Raw genomic sequence first — 13,766 nt, 5'->3', positions numbered from 1 at the left:
TCTTTATTTTGAAACAGCTAGGCTCTTTTTGTTTTAGGGTACATAAAATTTACACTCTTGGAATAGTTTTTATTTCAATAAAAATTAATGTAGATATTATTAACTTGATTAAATTTGGAGGAATATAGTAAAGGTGATTTCTAAATTTACTCTTGGGTCCATAGGTAAAAATGCCTTTCGTGAACTGAAACATGTCTTTAAAGAGTTACAAGGATTTAAAGTAATGAAATGTGTATTCTATAATTCAAATAAGTCCTATTTGGAAACAAGTGTAACTCAAAGAATATCGAACTATTCCTTATCATATCATTTGACTCGTTCTATTTTTACGGCGTAATTATATAGTCGACCCATTTAATCTGAATACCTCACAAAACAGAAACTAGGGTATCTTTTAAACCATTTTAGAATCTGAGAAATCCGATGTCTCTTTGGTGAGTGTGGCCAGAGGGAGCCAGAACATGTATCCTCTGTGGCTCTTTGATGATTTTTTTTTTTTTTAATCTATGAAACGGATACTTTTAGATAAATGGGTATACGGAGCAAAAGGAAGCCTAGGAGTTGAAGTGAAATCTGTATTCTCTATCATTACATAAGAAGTGACCATGAAACTTGGTGGCTCAAAAAATGATGTGTCTCATCCTCCCAGTTCTGTGGGGGTCTGGGGTGTCTCGGGAAATTGCAGTCAGCGTGTTGCTGGGGCTGTGGCCACTGGGGGCCTGGACGGGGCCTGGAGGAGCTACATCCAGGGGGGCTCAGCTGGGTGCCTGGTGCATTGATGCTGGCTGGCTCTTGGTTGGGTGGGTGGACCTCAGTTCCTCCCCACCCGGGGCCTTTCCTACCCCTGTTTGAACTGTTTCGGTCACAGGTCCAATTCTTGGCCAGGAAGACTGGCTCCCCCCCCTCCCCAACTCTCCGTAGTCCCCAGGTTTTTGCCGAGGTGCTCCTTTGCTCCAGGAAGTCCTCTAGGGAGACACCTGCAATGTTCATTGCTTCCAGGCGCGGTGATCGGCATGTGCTAGCCTAAAAGGGAACGTGCCCGGCGAAGTTTTCCTGAGGAAGGTCATCCCCGAGCTGAGTCACAGCTACCTCCCTAAGGTAGGTGTCGCGTAGGTGAAGGGATGGGCTGGGGGTGGGGGGCTGGGGGGAGAAATTCAGGAGGGAAATTGCAGCCAGATGCTCCAGACCAAGTCAGGGAACTGAAGCGTGAAACGGCACGGGCCAGTCGGGCATGCTCCAAGCAATTGAGTTTTGCAGCGTAAGCTGAAATGTTTGGGTTGGGGAGGTCGGAGGGATGGAGAAGCCCCGTGTGCCCAGGTAGTGACGTTTGGACTAGCTTCCGAACCGTGCAGCGTGGGTGCGTGGTCACGGTACCTGTGCTGCACATTTTCTCGTTCCTTCCTTCAGCAAAGACTTGAGCACCTGTGAGGTTTGAGGCGTGGCACGGCTCCACTTCTGAAAGGTGGAGATGTCTCCATTGTATAGAGGAGAGCCTCGTTGAGGGAGATGAATTGACTTGCCAAGGTCATGTAGCCCGTGACGGGGGGGCTCCGAGTGTCTGTCCGCATCTGTGTGAAAACCTGAAGGTACAGATGAGATGCAAACTGGTTTTTTTGTAAGAATCACCTGAGACACATATTTACAGTAAAGATTTCAAGGCCTCGCCTTAGGCTTATTTATTTCTGGGGGAGGGGCCTCGGGTGATGCTTGGCTATTGGTGAAGTCGAGAACCTGGCTTTGCTTTGGGCTTGAACTTTGCACAGTGTGGGTAGGGAAATCGGGAGAGATGTAATTATTGATATGGCTAATTTTAAGTCTACTCTCTTGTTACTTGTGTTCTGTTTATTTGATGGGTTTGTCCTTTCGTTCTGCCTAAGTTTGGATTTATCAAGTATTTTTTATTAAACATCTTTTTTAATGTTTATTTATTTTTGAGACAGAGGGAGACAGAGCATGAGCAGAGGTGGGAAGAGAGAGAGAGGGGAGGCACAGAATCCAAAGCAGGCTCAGGCTCTGAGCTGTCAGCACAGAGCCCGACGCGGGGCTCGAACTCACAAACCGTGAGATCATGACCTGAGCCGAAGTCGGACGCCCAACCGACTGAGCCACTCAGGCGTCCCTATCAAGTACTTTTTAGTATGCCATTTTATCTCCTTGGCTGTTTAGCCAAGGTTTGTTTTTATTTTTTACTGGTTGTTCTAAGGATCCATCTATTTAATATTGAATTCGTATTACAACTTTCAGTTTAATCTGAGAACCTTACGACAATACATTTCCATTTACCCTCTGCTGATCTGTTGTTATATATTTTGCTTCTACCTAAGTTATCAACCTCACAAGACAATAGTATGTTTTGCTTTGTAGCCAATTATCTTTTTTAAAAAAGGTAAAAAAAAAAAAAAAGAAAAAAGAAAAACCTTTAAAATATTTATACACACTTTTACCATGCCTACACTCTTTACTCCTTCTTTTAGATCGGAGTTCTTCTGTATGGTGTCATTTGCCTTCAACCCGAAGAACTTCCTGCATCATTTCCTGTAATGTGGGTCTGCTCGTGACAAATTCTGGCTTCTATTTCTCCTAATGAGAAACTGGCCGTCATTAATATCTTTGTATGTAATGTGTTTGTTCCCTCTTGCGATTGATTTATTTGTTTGTTTGTTTATTATACCTTTGCTTTTTATGTTTAGCTTTCAGAAATTAGACCGTGATATGTCTAGGTATGGTTTTCTTTGTATTTTTCTGCTTTGGATTCATTGAGCATCTCGAGTTAGCGGTTTGATGTTTTTCACATTTGGTACATTTCATTCACATTCCTTTAAAATATTTTAAATACCATCACTCTCTCTCCTCTACTCATATTTTGGATTATTTGATATTATTTCTCAAGTCATTGCTACTTAGTTCATTTTTTTCTTTCTCTTTTTCTCTGTTTAATTTGGAAAATGTAAGATTACTGACTTGTTCTTTTGAAATGTCCAGTTAGCAGACCCATCCAATAAACGTCTTTTTTTCCAGATTTTCACTTTGTTAATTTTTTCTTTTTAATCTCAGTATTATTAATATACCATGTTCTATTAGTTTCAGGTGTAGAATATAGTGATTCACAATTCTATACATTACTCAGTGCTCATCATAAGTGTACCATTTAATCCCCATCACCTATTTAACCCATCCCTCCTCCCTCTTCCCCTCTGATAACCATCAGTTTGTTTTCTGTATTTAAAAGTCTGTTTCTTGGTGTGTTTCTCACTTTTTTTTCTTTGCTCATTTGTTTTGTTTCTGAAAGCCCACATACAAATGAAATCGTATGGTATTTGTCTTTCTCTGACTGATTTATTTCAATTAGCGCAGTACCCTCTAGATTCATCCATGTTGTTGCAGATGGCAAGATTGTACTCTTTTTTTATGGCTGAATAATATTCCTTTGTGTGTGTGTGTGTGTGTGTGTGTGTGTGTGTGTATATAAAACACATCTTCTTTATCCAAATTCGTCTATTGACGGACACTTGTGCTGTTTCCATAGTTTGGCTATTATAAATAATGCTGCTGTAAGCATAGGGGTGCACGTATCACTTTGAATTAAAAATTTTTTGTGTACCTTTTGGGTAAATACCCAGTAGTGCCGTGAACGGGTGGTAGAGTAGTTCCATTTGCAATTTTTGAGGAAACTCCATATCGTTTTCCAGAGTAGCTGCACCAGTTTGCGTCCCCCCCGGCAGTGCAGGAGGGTTCCTTTTTTTTTCTCATATCCTTGACAACACGTGTTGTTCCTTGTGTTGTTGATTTTAGTCATTCTGACAGGTGTGAGGCGATATCTCATTATAGTTGCGATTTGTGTTTTTCTGATCCTGAGTGATGTTGAGCATCTTTTCACGTGTCTGTTGGCCATCTGGATGTCTTCTTTGGAAAAGTGTCTATTCATGTCTTCTGCCCATGTCTTCACTGGATTATTTGTTTTTTGGGTGTTGAGTTTGTAAGTTCTTCATTAGATTTTGGAGACTAACACTTTATCCTGTATGTCATTTGCAAATATCTTCTCCCATTCCGTCGGTTGCCTTTTAGTTTTGTTGATTGTTCCTTCACTGTGCAGAACTTTTTCTTTTGATGTAGTCCCGGTAGCCCACCTTTGCGTTTATTTCCTTTGCCTCGGGAGATATCCCATCCAAGAAACTTTTTATTCAAATGCTGTATTTTTAGATTTTTATTTAGTTCTGTTTTAGAATTTCTGTTCTAATGTATCTCAGATCTTCTCCCATTGTACACTTATTTTTCCGTGTTTTCTTTTTTTTTTTTTTAACATTTATTTATTTTTGAGAGAGCCAGAGCGTGTGTGCTGCGGGTGGGGGAAGGGCAGACCGAGAGGGAGAGAGAATTCCAAGCAGGCTCCATGCTGTCAGCACAGAGCCTGACGTGGGGCTCGATCTCAGGAACATGAGATCATGACCTGAGCCGAAATCAGGAGTTGGATGCTTAGCTGACTGAGCCACCCAAGCACCCCTATTTTTCTATATATTCTTCAATATATTTTTTTGTAGTTGTTTTAAAGTTCTTAACAACTTATTTCATTAATGGAGTCATCTGTGTTTCTTTTCTTATTGACATGTGTTAATTCTTAATTATGGATCACATTTTCCTGTTTCTTTGTATATTTCATAATTTTAAAAATTGTACCCTAGGTGGTGTAAATAAAACAGGAAAGACTGAAGTATAATATTTTGTTTGGTTCAGATCTCAGAGCCTGCCTGCTCTTTCTTCATAATGGAGATTAGGGTGAGGAACTGAATATTCAGATCCCTCAGAATTTAGCTAAACTATGGGTTATACTTTTAATTAAAATGAGTTCACCTGATACTCCTTTTTTTTTACGATCTCAGCATTTCATCTGGGAGAGGCTTGGACTACCATTTTAGATGCTTTGATTCCCCTTTGTCCTCAGAGATTGAAATACCATGAGAATGCATGGGCTCTGTGATTTCCCTTGGCTTTCTAGCATCTTCACTGTTGCTCTCCTGTCTGCTTTTGCACAGGAGGGTATGGGGGGTAGATTTGAAGAGTTACTAGGAAAGGTGATTTGCTGCTGCATTTTTGGTTCTTCCAGATTCCAGTCTGTCTGTCCTACCGGTTTGCACTGTCCCGTAACACCGGTCTCTGTCCGTGTTCCTGCCAGGTCAGGTCCGTCCGTGGACTACTTCCTCCCCCCTCTTCAGACTAGCCAGGCTCAGCCTATGCAGACATGCACCCTAGGCTGGCTTTCAGCTTGCCTGTGAAGGGCTTGTTTCTTACTGAATGTGGGTCATCGAGGCTTCTGTGCATTTATTACCCTTTGCTGGACGCCCAGAAAAGTATATTTTTATTTGGTCCGGGTGAAATTTCTCGTTACCATGAGATCAAAGGCCTTTCTACGTGCTCTGTGTCGTAATTGGAAATGGAAGGCTCATTGTACATTTATTTGAAAGCAAATACCCAAAACTTTGAAATCCAACAGTGAGCTCCCTGGGTTCCGGTGGGGTTCGACCGGTGGAAAACACTGGCAGATGGTTGGTGTAAGGTGATGTGGCGGGATTCTCACACAGAGAGAGTCGTGACGCTGAGGCTTTTTATCCAGGAGGCAACTTTTATTCATGCCGGCACCGCTCAGTTGGGTTTGTGCCCCAAGATCTGGGCGCCGCACATCACATGGCGTAGTTTTTTTATACATTTTCTCTTTCTTTGTCTCCCGTATATGGTAACACAAGTAAACATGCAGTCTGATTAAGCAGGCTCAGTTGACAAGGTCATGAGGGATGTTGTCACGTAGGCGCGTAGCCAGGTTACCTTGGAAGTTTTCTCTCCCTTTTTTCTCCCTCCTTAGGGAGGGGACCCTACCACAGTGAAAGTGCTGAGTGACATTCTTCCACTTTTTCCTTTCTCCCAAGACGAAAATCTGGGACCTACGCAATTCTAATGAGCCAACCCTAGTTACCGATAGCCGACAATAAAACACGATAGTCCGCAAGAGAATAAAAATAAAATCAAACGTTCCCTGGCACTTGCTGTGAGACAGACTTCTTTTCAGTCATGAAACTGCCCGATCAAATGCAAGTCGGGAAGCAGGAAAAGTTAAAGATGCATACATAAAGTGAACCCAGAGCTGTCTTAGTCTGTTTGGGCTGCTGTAACAATCTACCAGAGACTGCGTAGCTTAAATAATAATCATTTGTTTCTAACAGCTCTGGAGGCAGGGAAGTCCAAGATCAAAGTGTGGGCAGATTCCGTGCGTCAGGAAGGCCCGTTTCTTGGCCCGTAGACAACTGTCTTGTCTTGTGTCCTCACAGGGCAGAAGGGGTCTCTTGTGTCTCTTTTGTAAGGGCACTAATCCCATTCAGGAGGGCTCCACCCTCATGACCTAACGACCCCCCAGTGGTACTGCTTCCTAATACTATTGCAGTGGGTTCATTGCAATAACATTACTACTACTGAGGGTCCAACCATAAAGGATTATTTACTCTATTTCGGGTTTCAAGCCAGTGGTCGTTAATGTATTATCCTTTAACTCGGGACAACTCTGAGTAGAACGGAGATTTAAGTTGGGAATTGTTTGACTACAGAACATGCACCTTTAACCACTAAGCTATAAATACTCCCTTGTTTAACCACTTTTTAACCCTTGTTTAACTTATGTGGTGTATTATACCACATAATGTACCCCCTCATTTTTGGGGGGGTGTTATATTTGTCTTATCCGTTACTTTTTGATCAGTCGGTAGTATTTTTATCCAATACCTAGTTTTTTTGCAAACATTGATTTGAGATGGATATAAAAGAATTCAAAGACTATGTTTTTGAAACATGTAATTCGTTTGGTGAAGGCTTACATAAAATAGCCACATAGCCAGAAACTACTGCAAAAGATCATATAATAACTGCTATATTTGATGGAGCAAGCTGTGTTTTTTATCGTGCAATTTAGTATTACCGTTAAGATCGCAAAATTGCCTTAAATGTGATGGAGCCATTAATTTGATGTTTACCAGTGGTGTCGCTCTTTCCTGGCCATTTATTTTGACACGAATTTTCCCAAAGCCCTAAAGCTAGGGCACAGCAGACATCAAAAATGAAACGTTCAGTCCTGGGTGTAACTGTACCCTGACTTATTTTACAGACACGCCAGGTGGCCTGGCTCGCACTCCCCACCCTCTCGATTGCCGGAAGCAGCCTTGAGAAGGGAGCCATGAGCAGCACTGAATGCTGGTCTTCCTGGATCCCACTAGTGCAGTCAGACTCTTGCTGTAATAAACACAGGGACTTATATTGGGACCGTCCATCCGCAAGGGCCTCACTGGAGAGACTCGTCTGGCTCTGCACTTACATCCTAAGGGCAAAGACTTTCCTGGGATACGCGTAGACGCAGGTTAAGGCATGGATGAACCTGGAAGACTTAGGCTATGTAAAATGAGCCAGTCACAAAAGGACAAATGCCAATGAATCCCATTTACATGAGGTCCCTAGAGAATTCGTGGAGACAGAAAGAATGGTGGATGCTAAGTATTGGATGAGGGAACAGGACACAGAATTCACTCATTCATTAATTTGTATTTAATGGGTACAGAATGCCAGTTTTTCAAAGTGAAAAGAGTTCTGAAGATGGGTGGTGGTGATGATTGGACAAGAATAGGAATGTGTACTTAACGACACTGAACTGTATGCTTAAAAATGGTTAAGATGGGGAGCACCTGGGTGGCTCAGTCGGGTAAGCGTCCGACTCTTGGTTCGGCTCAGGTCACGATCTCACGGTTCATGGGTTCAAGCCCCACATTGGGCTTTGCGCTGATAGCATGCAGCCTGCTTGGGATTCTCCCTCTCTCCCTCTCTCTGCGCCTGCCCACTCGTGCTCACTCTCTCAAAATAACTAAACGTTTTAAAAAATCGTTAAGATGGTAAGTTTTATGTTATGTGTATTATACCACTATTTAAGAAATGTAATGATATAAAACATGATGGAAAGTATGCATTTCGATGCTGAGAAGAAAAAGAAGTGCCCAGTAGATTGTGTTACATTTTATTGACATCATGCCTAATTTTTATAGGATAGCAGAAAATGCCAGTGTTGATGTTGGCATTGTTCTATACTTGCTTATTAATGAGACAAATAGCTTTTTCAGAGAAAGCTAAAAGTAGAGATTCTTTGGCCTGAAATCATTGCCACTCACTCTGGAAAGTACTTGAAAGGGACTCTGGTGATACTACTCACCTAGACAAAGGGCCCCAGACCTTGGCATTGTTAAACAGAGATTTGTCTCTTGAGGACCAAATAAAAGACAACAGTGTGGGAAAGCCGCTGTGCCTGCATGTTTGATGAACATAACTAGTGTGTGTGTGTTTGTGTGTGTGTGTGTGTGTGTGTGTCTTACAAACAGTTTAATTGATACTTAGAGTCCCTGCAGTCCACATTGAATATATTATGAAGACTAATTGTTTTCAATTTATTATTTATTTTGAGAGAGAGAGAGAGAGAGAGCGCGTGAGCCAGGGAGGGGCAGAGAGACTGAGAGAGAAAGAATCCCAAACAGGCCCCATGCTGTCAGTGCAGAGCCCAAAGGGGGTCTCGAGCCCACGAACCATGAGATCATGACCTGTGCTGAAATCAAGAGTCAGATGCTTTCCGGACTGAGCCACCCAGGCACCCCAGGGCACCCCTTCTTTGAAGGAAAAAAAGGTGAGGGGAGACTCGAATCTGATCAACACCTTTTTTGGGATTGGGAGATGCCTTGTAGGATGGGAAATCGCCAGTTTATAATCATAGAAGAGAAAAGAATTTTGTTGACATAATGTTGTGGCCTGGTGAGGTTTTTTAAGTACTATTACATAATTTTTATTATTTTGAGGAAGGTAGTGATTAATTTAATAGATACTGGGTCAAAAAGTGTAGCTTATAAAAGTAGAATTATCGTATGCCCCAGATATTCTGCTTCTGGGTATACGCCCGAAAGAATGGAAAGCAGGGTCTCAGAGATATTTGTACACCCACGTTCACAGCAGTATCATTTACGGTAACTATAATGTACAAGCAACTCAAGTATCTGTCAGTGGATGAATGAATAAGCAATCTCTGGTATATCCCTAGAAAGCCATACTATTCAGCCTTGAAAAGGAAGGAAATTCTGACACGGGCTACAATAGGGGTGACCCTTGAAGACATCACACTAAGTGAAGTAGGCCAATCGCAAAAGGACAGATACTGCCTGATTCCACTTATGTAAAATACTCAGAGTGGTCGAGATCATAGAGACAGAAAACAGTTGCCAGGGACGGGGCGGGCGGGGTGGGGGTGGGACCTGTTGTTTGATGGGTCCAGAGTTTCCGTTCTACAAGATAAAAAGAGTCCTGTGGATGGATGGCGGTGATGATTGCACAACGTTAGGGGAATGTGTTTAAGAGCACTGAACTGTACACGTAAAAACCGTGTAAGATGGTAAATTTTGTGTTGGGTATTTTACCACCACAGAAAATTAAACAATAATAGCAATTTAAAGATCGGTCTCCAGAGACGACTGATGCTTTTTGGCGTAGGTTATATAGTAAGTTCTTCATTCCCATGTGTCTTCTTGAAAGAAGTCTTTTCCATAAGGTAGGTTAATAAGGGGTTTTGCACGGAAAATTTTGAGTAACTTACAAAATATACGTTTTCTACAACGGTTTCTGCTGGACAAAGAGGTACAGTGATTTTGGAAAGATGAATCTGACAAAAAAAGAATCTCTTCGTGTATTTTGGATTTAGGAAATCTCTGATGGTGTACAAGTTCGAAAAATTTCAAGGAAGGAAGCCTCCTGTATTCTTTCTTCCCAAAGTAGCATGTTAGTCCTACAGAACGTATCAAAACTACCCTTGTTTATATTCACGTCCATGCCCGTAAATAACTTGTCCCACTCACACCTGCTGGCACACACAGCTACTTACATACACTGTCGGTTTTGTGATTTTGTTAATCTTTTCGAAATGAGATCTTTCAGGTACTGACAATCACCAAAACCCTGGAAAATGGTATTAGTAATTGGATCATAGCCAATCAGTTACGTCCTCGATTTTTTAAACATGGATTTGTATAATAAGCTCTGTGTCGGGTGTTACAAAATGAACTTTGGAAATGTGCAGCGTTCTTTCTAAAAAAATGTGTTGTTTGGAACCAGGTGCATTTATCCTTAGGATACATTTGTGACACGGATATTGTAGTAAGCACTTGAGGGGTTTTCCATGATGACATTTTTCAGAAATTTCTGTCTTGACTCTAACCTTTCTTTTCCCAAATGTGTTTTGCTAGTAAGTGTTACTGTTTATAGAGAATCGGTGAGCAAAAGTGATGGGATACATTTGAGTGAATTTCATGAAACTTTTAAGTGTGCTTTTTCTTTTTTTGTCAAGCCTAGAGAAATATATGTATCTGTTTAAACTTAGTGCAGTTAAATTAATTATTGGAATACATAAAAAGCCTCTTTTTCAGGTGCTTAGGTGGCTCAGTCGGTTGAGCATCTGACTTCACCTCAGGTCATGATCTCATGGTTCGTGAGTTCAAGACCCACGTTGGGCTCTCTGCTGTCTTCCCAGAGCCTGCTTCAGATCCTCTGTTCCCCTCTCTCTCTGCCTCTTTCCCCCCCCCTCAAAAATAAATAAACATTTTTTAAAAGCCTCTTTTTGAACTGTCTTCACAGCATGTGAGGAGTATTATGTCAGGTGATTATGGTCTTGTTGGTTTGAACCTCCAGAAGATTCTTTAGTGGTATAATCCTGTCTTTTTGGAAAGAAAAGGTAATTTTCTAGGCTTAGAAATCAGTGATTCATAATCCAGTGACTCCTATGTGCCTGGCATTTTTACACATTTTGTTGAGACATCTTATTGCGAAGTAGGCAGTATTTCCATTCGTTAAGGGAAAAGCAGGCAGGACGAGGCGGCTGAGACATTGGCATTTAGTGAGTGTTTGCCACATACTGGTTCCTTCATTACCTCCTTTATAATACACTGGCACATCGTCCTCACAATGGCCCCTCGAGGTAAGGGCTATAATTATCTTCATTTTATAGACTACGAAACCTGGGCTGTAAGAGGTCAAGTTAGTTACTCAAAGTCACTTAGTTAGTGAAGACGTGGAAGCAGGATTTGAGCCCAGCTGACTTTGCAACAGCCGAGCGCGTCCATTGGGTAATCATTTTGGTTCTAATATTCTATCCCAACCAGGGCTGCTTGGATTCTTTAGAAAAATGCCCACGTGTCTTCTGTAGCTCCAGGATGATAGCATTTGTCTGGGCTTCCTCTGTGTCTCCTGCATAACCCAAGTTGATACACTGCTCATGGGTATAAGGGCAGACGGGACATACAGAACTGGGCTACCTTGGAATCCCTGACTCGTCGAAAATACCTATAAAGTGTCACAACCTGGGCGAAATCCTAGGGATTAGGATAATCAGGCAGGGGGTTTAAGGTTTAGCAGGGAGATGCAGCCATAACTAATCTTTGTATACGGGGTGAGCGTTTTCCTGGAGACCAGTAAGCCGCCGTGGGCGTGGAGCGGGGGGGACGTGGTAAAGCATGGAATTCTTCTCGCAAGAGGGCTGGGACGGACTCTGTGAAGGCCGTGTGGGCTGAAGGCTCCAGACACACGTCAGGAGGTGTGAGGTGTTTCAGACCGCGAGTGGCACGTACACAGTGAAGGCAAGAAAAAGTGTGGCCCTGTGATCATGTTCTGCAGTGATTCAGAACTGCTGGACACAGCGTATGAGGGAGAGTGACAGAGAGGCGAAATTGACAGGGGGCCCTGTCTGCCAGCCTGCGGGGTGTTGGGCCCGGATCCTGGAGTGATCAGTGACCGAGAGCCCCTGAAAGAGCGCAAGCATTGTGGGCACGGGGGCGGGTGGGGGCACACGGTCCTAAAAGGATACGACAAAGATTGATTTTGCTGCCGCACGGAAGCTTGACAATCTGGGCGTTGAGAGACGGGCTGTGGGATGACAGGTAGCATGTTACCATGAAGTCTTAGAAATAGAACGTGGCTGAATTCTCGGCTCAGTAAACTTGTGCTGCCAAGTCTCCCTACCTCACGAGGCAGCGTCTTCAAATTTGACATTGTTCAGGCGTGGGCGGGGGCGGGGTGGGGAAAATGGGTGATGGGCACGGAGGCACTTGTGGGGATGCGCGCTGGGTGTTGGATGTAAGGGATGAATCACTGGGTTCCGCTCCTGAAGCCAGGGCCACACGGTATGTTAACTGACTTGAATTTAAATAAATACATAAAAAAAAAAAAAAGACGACGTTGCGATTGCTCAGTGATGCTATGTTGATATCACGAGCTACCTTTGCTCCTCTAACTCCTGCCGTTCAGAATAGTGTCTCCTCGTTCCTACGTTCCACCCCCTACTCCCCTAGTTGATTGAAATGTATTTCTTGGGCCTTTTCCTATCTGCCCATGTTTCAGTGTGTCAAGGTCCGACAGTATCCAACACCCCGATCAGCCTGGGTTGTATAGGAGGTACGGGGTAATTCCAGGCTCATACATCATCTTGGGGACTTAGCGGTGAGCAGATGGCAACATGCAGAAGGTTCGGGCACCTAAGCTGGACTTCAGAATGAGACTTGTAATGCGTACGTCTAGAGCGTAATAGAGCATTACCCTTCCACCTGTATGGTTGATGCAGTCAGAGCAGAGTAGTACTTCTGTGTATTTGTTTTTATTTTTGAAAAAATTTTTTAACATTTATTTATTTATTTCTGAGAGAGAGACACACACACAGCACAGCGGGGGAGGGGCAGAGAGAGAGAGGGAGACACAGAATCCGAAACAGGCTCCAGGCTCCGAGACGTCAGCCCAGAGCCCGACGCGGGGCTTGAACCCACGAACCGTGACATCATGACCTGAGCGGAAGCCGGACGCTCAACCGACTGAGCCACCCAGGCGCCCCCACTTGTGTGTATTTGTTTTCAACGTGTTACTTTTGTTAGTTCAGCCTGTAATTTTACCAGTATTTTATGTATATGTAACACTTGAGTGATAAACTCAAGCTCATAGGTCTTTTTCAGATTAATTACTTTATCACTCCTAACTGCAGAGTGTGTTACTTATATTTTTTCGTTGATAAACTTAGGAGGGGCAAGGGCTCTTTCTTACTTAATCTTGGTGTCTTTTTCCATCTAGTTACCAACACGTGGCAGCCCCTCGGGGAATATTTGCTAAATGAATGCAATTTTCCCTTATATCCGACACTAACGCTATAAAATTATCCCATCTTCATACATGTAGAATCACTGTTATGTAATATTGTAGCCATTTTTAACCTCTGAATCAGCTATAATTTTGATAAGCCTACCTTACATCCTTATTTACATCATAGATAAGCTTGTCCAGTAGACCAGCTCAGAGCCTTGTGGATGCTTAAAAAATGTTTCCCAATTAACCTATCAGAGAGTTTTAAATAATAATTTTGGAGTTGATTTACAATCTGACCCATATTTCTTCACATTTCCATACTTGTTGGGTTTTTTTGTCTCTGCATTTATTGATAGTTCTTCAATCTCCTATATATTACCCCACATGGATCATCGGTAGTTTTAGGAAGATTATCTGCTTACAATGAGGGGGAGTTTATTTTAGACTAAATATTATTAGCCCACTTTTTGGAAATCTGTTATAAGGCTACAACCTATTGGAAGTTGTAGAAAAATGGAAGAATTTAGTTTCCCTATCAGCAATTTGACTATTGTTTTTTTTTCCTTTTTCTTTTTTGGTGGTCTCTAGGT

The 13,766-nt window shown here is 42.5% G+C and overlaps 1 protein-coding gene across 5 annotated transcripts in view; it reads left to right on the top strand.

The window, feature by feature from the left end:
* Positions 1 to 13,766, top strand: part of FAM110B (family with sequence similarity 110 member B) — a 145,161-nt gene that overhangs the window by 16,591 nt on the left and 114,804 nt on the right. For 3 of the 5 annotated variants that reach the window (XM_030303695.1, XM_030303696.1, XM_030303699.1), the window contains exon 2: positions 1,000 to 1,098. The exons of 1 other annotated variant lie outside the window; for it this stretch is intronic. The gene's annotated coding sequence lies outside the window, so the exon portion shown is untranslated. Of the gene's footprint in view, positions 1 to 999; positions 1,099 to 1,407; positions 1,587 to 13,766 lie in introns of all 5 variants that reach the window. One more of the 5 variants, XM_030303698.1, reaches the window with a different exon arrangement.

The sequence above is a fragment of the Lynx canadensis genome, chromosome F2, assembly GCF_007474595.2.
Source record: "Lynx canadensis isolate LIC74 chromosome F2, mLynCan4.pri.v2, whole genome shotgun sequence".
Lineage (NCBI taxonomy): Eukaryota > Metazoa > Chordata > Mammalia > Carnivora > Felidae > Lynx > Lynx canadensis.
This window is presented reverse-complemented; position numbering and strand designations above follow the sequence as displayed.